Here is a 10,356-nt window from a genome sequence, read left to right on the forward strand (position 1 = left end):
ATATATATAGTAGAGATCATGTAGGCAAAATATTTCAACTTTTCTTTGGGGTGAGGAAAAACACTTGGATGTGTTTGTTCTCCGAAAATGGAGGAGTATGAAGTAATTATCGATCGTAAGTACTCAATTTTGTTATTTGGTTTACTATAACTTTTATCTTAAGTTGAAGCTCAAACTCCCAAAATATAGTATGTGACTTCAGCCTTTTTCGAGCCAAAGTTAACTGTCGAGAAAAGGAGAGAAAAAATTAATAAAATAGGAACGATTGAGAATTTCAACTTTTATATCATTCATTTTTTATTAAACAAATAATAAATTGAAAGAATTTTAGTTCCACAGCATAGAAAATACAGCGAAAGAGAAGTAATTTTTACTTAAACTCCAATTTATTAAAAAGTCTAAATTCAATCAGAACTTCGACCGCTTCGGTGAAGTAAATAGTTTGTGGTTTGCGGTCGCCGCTACATTCATTTCCATCCTTCTACTCAAATGGCCTGTTTTGCGCTTCTAGATCTTAATTGTTTGTCACTACACTTTAATGTTGATTATTATTATTATTATTATAATATATAAGTAATATAAGTAGTGAAAAATATTCAAAATTATAAAACAAATAAAGTGATCAATTGAGTCTCTAATTTGTTAGGCTCTCAAGATGCCTCAATTCTCCCGTACTTTCGAAAGTACAAAAGGCTCCGTGCTTATAAGTTGTTTTCGATAATAGGACGTTCAATTCGACGATCGGCTCCGTTAGGTATGATTTACCCTATTGGAACTATCTAGAAACCAAATTTTAGATTTTTTTGACATCATTTACTAAGCGATCAAAGGGTCTAAAAAATGACTNTCAAATACTATTCCACCTACCACCACCTACCACCATCATCTCAACCTCACATCTCTCCATCCAAGGACTAAAAATACTAAAACACCACCCAGGTGATACTTGTAAAAGTATTCTAGCTCCTCTCTCTCTCTCTCTCTATATATATATATATATATATATATATATTGCGGTATGGAGAGAGAGAGAAAGAGAGAGGATCGTTGAATTGCTTTTTATTATACGATAAAAATTAAAGAAAAAGCTGTGACCTTTGGTGATCGATTGGAGTTGGTGAGCTCTCCAAAGAGGGGAATGGCCAATAACTTAGATTCTCCAATCCCTAGAAGGAAAAATAATAATAAATAAAAAAAATAAAACTATGGATTTTTTCACTGTAGAACTTTGAACTCTCCGTGGGCGCCAAATTAAAGAGTGCCCACATATACCATGGGCTAATAATACAAGCTCGAAAAAGCTATGATCCTAAAAGCTACATATGATCAATTTGATCTTCTTATTAATTCATCAAGTAAATTACTCTACTACTTAATTAGGATTTTTCGTTGGTGTGTTGTTTTATTGTTTCCATATTTACCTAGTTATAACAATTTGTACATATATATAAGGTCAAGGATTTAATTCTCTGAACAAGTGTTTCTAAAAATCAGAATTTAAGTCTCCGACTTCTCGTATATCTGGTGTGTCGATGTAAATATCGTTATATGAAGTTATTCAATTTTTTCTGGATATTTGATGCAATTGAATTTGTGCATTAATCTCTTGCGAATTTCTCAGAGATTAAGTTGCTTTTTGCTAACTTTCTACATTTTTTTTTTATTTTTTAAGTATTAACTTCATAAGTTGTTTTGGCTTTAATTTCGTTTAGAATCATTCATAAGAAAACAAAAAAAAAAAAAATCAAACAAGTATCTATTGCTTCGTCGCGGTTTTGGCATATGTACTTGAACAAATATCTATGTCTCTTTTGCTTCTTATTTGGCATCTAATCCAACACACATGGCCCATGAGCATGGGGCTCACTTGTGGCTCAAATTAATGACTAGCAATTTTAGCTAGATCACAAAAAATAGATAAACTAAACAAAAAGTAAATATAGTATATTATTATTATTATTATTATTATTATTATTATTATTTTAGATTGTTTCGTGGTATGTTAAGTTATGAATAAAGTAATTGAAATACTTTAAAAAAAAAATAAGTAGAATTTAAGCTTCTTCATCAATCAAAGGCAACATTATATGTTAAGTCGAAAGTATGATGATGATCTATGAGCTTACCTCAAAGCAATGCATAGTACGTTTACTATTTTATTTATTATCTTGATCTTTTAATTTCTTGCCATTGATTAAGTGACCTAATTTATGATTTATTTACACATTATTGTTGGGACTTGAGTCTTTGCTTCTTTTATTTTTCTCAAAATTTGAGTCTTAATATGCTTCTTTCACTTTGCATCTTTGGATTAAGATATTCTTTGGAGGGACATGCCATAAAGTTTGTTTTTATGTTTTCACTATTTTCATAATTTTCAATCAGAAAATTAGGAAACATAAATTGAAATCAACACTACACCGCATTAATGATCATGCACAATATTTTCAAAACAATCTTCAACAAATTATGATAATATTTCTCGATAGTTTCATCAGTTCGACATGTTATTATGTGATAAGCTTACATTTAATCTTATTCGTAAAAAACTTTCGCAATCATCTGATCCAAAAGGGGTCGCCCACCGTTGTTTCAATCAATCAACAAGAAAATGAAAACGGTTTAATAGAGACCACTCATGTATTCAACCTTATCATCTATATCTTAAATTTCCTCTTTTTTAATCGTGTCGTTTCGTACAGCACATCGGATATATATAGCTATGACATTTCGTTCCTTTAGACCAAAAAAAAGATTAAAAAAAAAAGTGCGAAGAACCGAAACCGTCTCTCTCATCCTCTTTGTGTTTAATCCATAGGTAGATGCATGCGCTTGACTTGAAATCAAATAAGACTAATCTCTCTCACCTATAATTTTCTAATATTAATTGCATGCTAAAAGCGTTGAATTTAGCTCCCTGATGCAAGCTTTTCGTGACCTAAACATTTTNTTATATATATATATATTGTGTGGTATGGAGAGAGAGAAAGAGAGAGGATCGTTGAATTGCTTTTTATTATACGATAAAAATTAAAGAAAAAGCTGTGACCTTTGGTGATCGATTGGAGTTGGTGAGCTCTCCAAAGAGGGGAATGGCCAATAACTTAGATTCTCCAATCCCTAGAAGGAAAAATAATAATAAATAAAAAAAATATAAAACTATGGATTTTTTCACTGTAGAACTTTGAACTCTCCGTGGGCGCCTAATTAAAGAGTGCCCATATTATACCATGGGCTAATAATACAAGCTCGAAAAAGCTATGATCCTAAAAGCTACGTATGATCAATTTGATCTTCTTATTAATTCATCAAGTAAATTACTCTACTACTTAATTAGGATTTTTCGTTGGTGTGTTGTTTTATTGTTTCCATATTTACCTAGTTATAACAATTTGTACATATATATAAGTTCAAGGATTTAATTCTCTGAACAAGTGTTTCTAAAAATCAGAATTTAAGTCTCCGACTTCTCGTATATCTGGTGTGTCGATGTAAATATCGTTATATGAAGTTATTCAATTTTTTCTGGATATTTGATGCAATTGAATTTGTGCATTAATCTCTTGCGAATTTCTCATAGATTAAGTTGCTTTTTGCTAACTTTCTACATTTTTTTTTTTTTAAGTATTAACTTCATAAGTTGTTTTGGCTTTAATTTTGCTTTAATTTCGTTTAGAATCATTCATAAGAAAACAAAAAAAAAATTCAAACAAGTATCTATTGCTTCGTCGCTGTTTTGATATGTACTTGAACAAATATCTATGTCTCTTTTGCTTCTTATTTGGCATCTAATCCAACACACATGGCCCAGGTGCATGGGGCTCACTTGTGGCTCAAATGACTAGCAATTTTAGCTAGATCACAAAAAATAGATAAACTAATTAAACAAAAAGTATATTATTATTATTATTATTATTATTATTATTATTTTAGATTGTTTCTTGGTATGTTAAGTTATGAATAAAGTAATAAAAATACTTAAAAAAAACAAATTAAGTAGCATTTAAGCTTCTTCATCAATCAAAGGCAATATTATATGTTAAGTCAAAAGTATATATATGATGATGATCCATGAGCTTACCTCAAAGCAGTACATATATAGTTTTCTATTTTATTTATTATCTTGAGCTTTTATTTTCTTGCCATTGATTAAGTGACCTATTTTATGATTTATTTACACATTATTGTTGGGACTTGAATCTTTGCTTCTTTTATTTTTCTCAAAATTTGAGTCTTAATATGCTTCTTTCACTTTGCATCTTTGGATTAAGATATTCTTTGGAGGGACATGCCATAAAGTTTGTTTTTATGTTTTCACTATTTTCATAATTTTCAATCAGAAAATTAAGAAACATAAATTGAAATCAACACTACACCGCATTAATGATCATGTACAATATTTTCAAAACTATCTTCAACAAATTATGATAATATTTCTCAATAGTTTCATCAGTTCAACATGTTATTATGCGATAAGCTTACATTTAATCTTATTCGTAAAAAACTTTCGCAATCATCTGATCCAAAAGGGGTCGCCCACCATTGTTTCAATCAATCAACAAGAAAATGAAAACGGTTTAATAGAGACCAGTCATGTATTCAACCTTATCATCTATATCTTAAATTTCCTCTTTTTTAATCGTGTCGTTTCGTACAGCACATCGGATATATATAGCTATGACATTTCGTTCCTTTAGACCAAAAAAAAGATTAAAAAAAAAAAAGTGCGAAGAACCGAAACCGTCTCTCTCATCCTCTTTGTGTTTAATCCATAGATAGATGCATGCGCTTGACTTGAAATCAAATAAGACTAATCTCTCTCACCTATAATTTTCTAATATTAATTGCATGCTAAAAGCGTTGAATTTAGCTCCCTGATGCAAGCTTTTCGTGACCTAAACATTTTGTCGTTCTCGATTAGACGAGCAATTTTTTTCAAGATGAGGAAAGTCGACGATGAAAAGCGCTTATTTAATAAGCACTTTGAGACTTTGAGAATCTAGCCTTATAGAAAGAAGGCTATCTTCAATTTGGCTTTGTTATTGTTATATGACCCAAAAAATAATAATAAGAAGAACTTGGTTGCATGTGTTGTTGAATTTTATATGAGAAAGTGGTGATGTGGTTGCAAAGGAGGGGTGTTATTTGCTTGTTTTCTTAGTCGTAACACTATTTGTTGTTTTGTGCTTAACTTGGTCTTCTAGGTAGTTGGAAGGGCCGGCTCCGAGGCTGCGGTTCGGATAAGCCCGAGCCATAGCTATGTTGGGTTTAGATTCTAGCTTGGATTGTGCGAGTTGTTGATTAAATATAACACAAGAGATCTATCTTTTCTACGATGTTAACACCATTTATGAATCGTTTCCTATCAAATCAATTTGATGGTAATACGGCATGGGCACTTGTTCGAATTTGGTTCACTCCTTTTCATGAGGAGGCTGTGGGATATTATTCGAGTTTTAGGAAACTCCTGGTCAAAACCACCGATTGATACTGAAACCTAATATCGGAATTAATGTACCAGAAAGGTTTGATTCCCTAAATTAATACTAGATCTAATAAAGCAATAATGTGAATGAATTCTTAATGATTTCTCCATGAAATTAGAGTGGAAATTCGACCTGTCGACTTAAAAAAATGCCAATTGCCTCTTTCTCATCTCAAGTAAAGTAGGTTTTAGATCACCATCAATTGGTTTCACATTGCTTTTGCGGTTTCATGTTGATTATTATGTATATGTGATGTATGTGAAAAGGACACCTTTACTGCAATAGGATTTGAGGCTACAACACATGGTTTTATCTTAATAAAGTTAGAGTGAGCTAATTTAAAGATAGTCATTTTAGCTTGATTCATTTATAGGAAAAGTGAGAATTGATTGTTACGCTTTCGCAATACCATAGATTACTATGTTTTCCTACTTTGTTTGTTACTTTTGAGAATCTGATCTTGATACATAGGCTATAGTAGGAACTTAATGAGCTAAGGCAACAGGCAAATACGATACGCTTTTTATTCCGAAGAAAAACAAAGGTAATTTGTTTCAAAATGTGTTGTGTAGGTTGGGGTTTATCATCTCCTCATCATCATCTATGACTTTTCTATGAATTGCTATCGTTACTCGCAAATAATAAATCAAAAAGAAATTGACAAACGCACTCGGTATCCTCCTCTCCCTTTCAGCTCAAAATCATCATCATGGATGCACAAATCAAACTATTCCTACATGTTGCCAGCTCCAACAGTGACAATATTAGTACTTATACACAGTGGCCCAATTCGGTCCACTAGTATTAGCGATTTGTTAATTTTAAATCACTGGCTCAAAATATTTAAGTTATCAATACTATTGAGACGTGGCACAGATACTCAATTCGATTGCAGTGTGAAAGCAGGAATACTTTAAGGGCGCGTTTGGTTCGAAGTCGGAATCGAAATCGGAATCGAAATCAAAATAAGCTGGAATCGAAATCGGAATCGGAATGACTCATTACCTAATTTTGTTTGGTTCATCACCTGAATCGGAATCGGAATAAATCATTCCCATTGTCGGTGTTTGGTTCAGGTAGATATAAAAAATGTAATCAAATTAATATACTAACATTATCTTTATAATATATTAATTTAAATTCAAATTAAAAATTAAATATTAAAAATTTACATCAAAATTTTGAAATAATGTCAAAATTTTAAATCTATTTTTTTTTAAAAAAAATTAAACTTTGAAGTTGAGTGGATAATTTAAAATATGAAACTAAATTTTGATTTATTCAAATTCAAATTTAAAATTACAATTTAAATTTTAATTTGAATACATAAATTTAATTTAAGTTTGAAATAAAATTTGAATAACATTTTATATAAATTAAAATTTAATTTAAATTCAAATTCATAAGTTAGATTCGAAATACTTGATTAAATTTTAATTTTTAATTTAAGTTTAAATTAAAATTTAAAATTATATATTTAATTTTAAAATTTTAACTCATAGTTTAATTAAAAAAGTTGAAAAAATAAATTTAATCCGAATAAATATCCATTCCGTCCGGATTCAACTTTCAATCCGGCCTCCTAGGCCGGATTGAAAAAAGAGGTGATTGGGGGATTCCCATTCCACTCGGAAATCGTAATCGAAATGGAACTCCCGCGTACCAAACACCCACAAACGAATTTATCCATTCCGATTCCGATTCCAGAGTGAAAAAGAAGCGAACCAAACACGCCCTAAGGATGGTTAATTCTTCTTTTGTTATTCTGTTAGGTAGTGTGGTGGAATCTAACTTCAAAAAAAAGCGAATACTCAATGCGGTAGGTACGTAGAAATGGACATGAGATCCACATATATAAATTAAGAGCAAAAGACAAAAAAAAAAATCAAGAGCCAAACTTGCCCCTTAAGAACTCCATAAAGGAGTCAAATTTATGAATGCTCTTTGCAAATCATTGACTAGAATCTTCCTAATTGATGGTATTTTAATCACATTTCTCCACAACTTCCATTTGTTTAGCACAAAGAAATAATGAACATGAAAAGTAGGAATTTTCTTTTTTGCTATTGTTTTGGTAGGTGTTGGAGGGGACATTATGTATAAGTGCCATTATTAAAGCACTAAAGTAGTACTTAAAAAAGAAAATAAAGGAGCTCCAAAGTGATCTTGGCATAGCCTTTTCTTAATTGTTCTTTATTACCAATTTTGTTGGGGTCTTCCAACTATCTATGGTCCAAAATAAATTGCCTTTAATTTTTTGGCCTTTTCTTTTGTGTTAGTTAAAGATATTAGAGGGTAAATCAAGTACTTTCACAATAATAAATCTGAGTGTAGGTGGATAAGTTACTCGGTTTAATATAAAAGGTCCTGAATTCAAATTCAGATTGAACGATCATGGGGTACAAAGTTTCCTGAGATGAAAGAGCTTGTGGGCTATGTTAAATTATATCAAACAATCGTTATTCTCTAATAGTTTAAGTTATCAAAGAACGGTGTTTTTAACATTTATACTCAACACTTCAGTACTCCCCCTCACGTCTGGTCTCAATTTGATAGTTCTGCTCTGATATCATGTTAAATTATATAAAACAGTCGTTATTCTCTAATAGCTTAAGCTACCAAAAAATGATGTTTTTAACATTTACCTTCAACCGTCTATATTACAAGAAAAGAAGAATAAAAAATAATTAGAATATCCACATTAGGAAGACATTTAGACCACTAATGGTGCTCTTGTATCTTAACTACTCTTTTGTTACCTAACTCCCTTGGTCCCACCAATTGAATCATAGAGAGTCCTCAGGAACTCTGCAATTGTCACAAACCACTTGTACAAGGAACCCTGCAACTGTTATTCAAAGAGAAAAAGTTTAATGCACATACTTAGAGAGAGAGAGAGAGAGAGAGAGAGGATAGAAATGGGAAAAAAGAAAAGGTGGGATGGCCCCACATATACAACTATATAGGGCCTACCTTGTTTTTGTTTAAACTTGATAAGTGGTTCTTCTTTACTCAGGCCCATACAAAATCACCATGTGTTACTACTATTATACCTAATATCAGTGGCTCCTACTATTCTTCAAAGATAAGGTACCCATTTGTGTGGAGATGATAAGTTCACAAAAGAGTCCCACATAGTGCCCTTGAGAACTATAACTCCAACTACCACACATAGGGCTCCATTTGTACTATATTGTGGGGTCACCTATAGATCACTACACTACTATTGCACTCTTGTAGTTTTGCACAGATGTCCAGAAACAAAGTGCCCACAACAACAGTTGTAATAAAATCCTGCACATATGACACATTACACTTGGTTTGTTGAGGTATTGATTGCATATATATAGAGAGAGAGAGTAGGGCTGTTACTCTTATGAGTGTCAGGCCCTTTTTACTCATAAGTTGTTTACGATGATGGGATTTTCAAATTGATGATCCACTCCGTTAAATATGATCTAGAGTATTTGAAACTTCTAAAAAATAAATTTCGTAATTTTTCGAAATCATAATAAAGTCCATCAAGCGGGTATGAAATGAACGGTCGAAATCGAACGACGTCTTAAAAACGGATGATCGGATCCTTCAATTTAAGATCGGAGTTATTGATCTTTATCTAGGTAGTGAATAGAATTTTTTATTAAAAATTCAACCGATTCCGATTCTTTTACACCGTTAAACTAGCAAGTATCCCATACCGGCCGTTAAAAATTATCAATTTTGCAACCTTTTGATCGCAAGGTAAATGATGTCAAAAAATTATGACATTTGATTTCTAGAAGTTTTAAATGCTCTACTCTAGATAACGTTTGACGGTATGGATCGTCGATTCGAAATCTCTATCATCGAAAACAACTTATACGTACGAAAGTGATCATACTCATAAGAGTATAGTAGCTGGACTCTATATATATATATATATATATATATATATATATATATAGCTGGGGACAATAAATAATAGAAGTGTGTAATATATATATAAGATTATAAGACTTCAAAAAGTTCTCACAGATTGGTGTAAAAGATTCTAAGGACATGTTTGGCTCAAAATGGGAATCGAAATCAGAATAAGAATCAGAATGAAAAATGAAATGATGAATCCCTTAATTTGTTTGGTTCATAATAGGATTTGGAATCGAATTCAATTTATTATTATTATTTGGTTAAGAAAAAAACTAATCTACTAACTAAATTCGTAATCAAAAATTTAAATTTAAAGTGCGATTCATAATTTCTAATTACAATTTAATCTAAATTTATATTTATATGTACATTTGGATTTCAATAATTATTATTGGAAAAAATGAGTTCTTTTCTCCATCCCTTTAGGAATCAAAATTGTCTTCCACCTCTATGTTGGGAGTTATTTTGGAGGCATTTGAATACCGCAAAATGGGATTCAGAATGTTAATCCCTGAAACCAAACATTTCCGATTTCTATTCTAAGCCTCAAATCCTTCCAATTAAACATGCCCTAATTGACACCATGTTTGCGTCAGTGGGGTCCTGCACGTTTTTGTCTACTTGATTCAGCTTAAGGGAAAGTAACAACGCAACCGATGAAAGAGATTTATCAATTTCCTAACTTCGCTAATTATTCGTTTAAGTTCACCTAATGCGAAAATTTGAGCAAATGTTAGTGAATGACCCATCATTTTTTTTTTTTTGTTTTGTTTTAGTTAACTCATCTCCCATCATTTGACAAACCTATAAATGAAGAAAATAAGGTAGCTGTTTTTTTTTTTTTTTTTTTTTTTTTTTTGAGACTTTAGCTACTGTGGTGTCCAATGGAGATCAATTTTAATTATAAATCCTTAGCCTTCTGTGCAATTAAATTTCATGTCCAGAAGATTTAGGTTGCCATTTT

This window comes from Ananas comosus, linkage group 16, assembly GCF_001540865.1.
Source record: "Ananas comosus cultivar F153 linkage group 16, ASM154086v1, whole genome shotgun sequence".
In the NCBI taxonomy this organism is placed as follows: Eukaryota; Viridiplantae; Streptophyta; class Magnoliopsida; order Poales; family Bromeliaceae; genus Ananas; species Ananas comosus.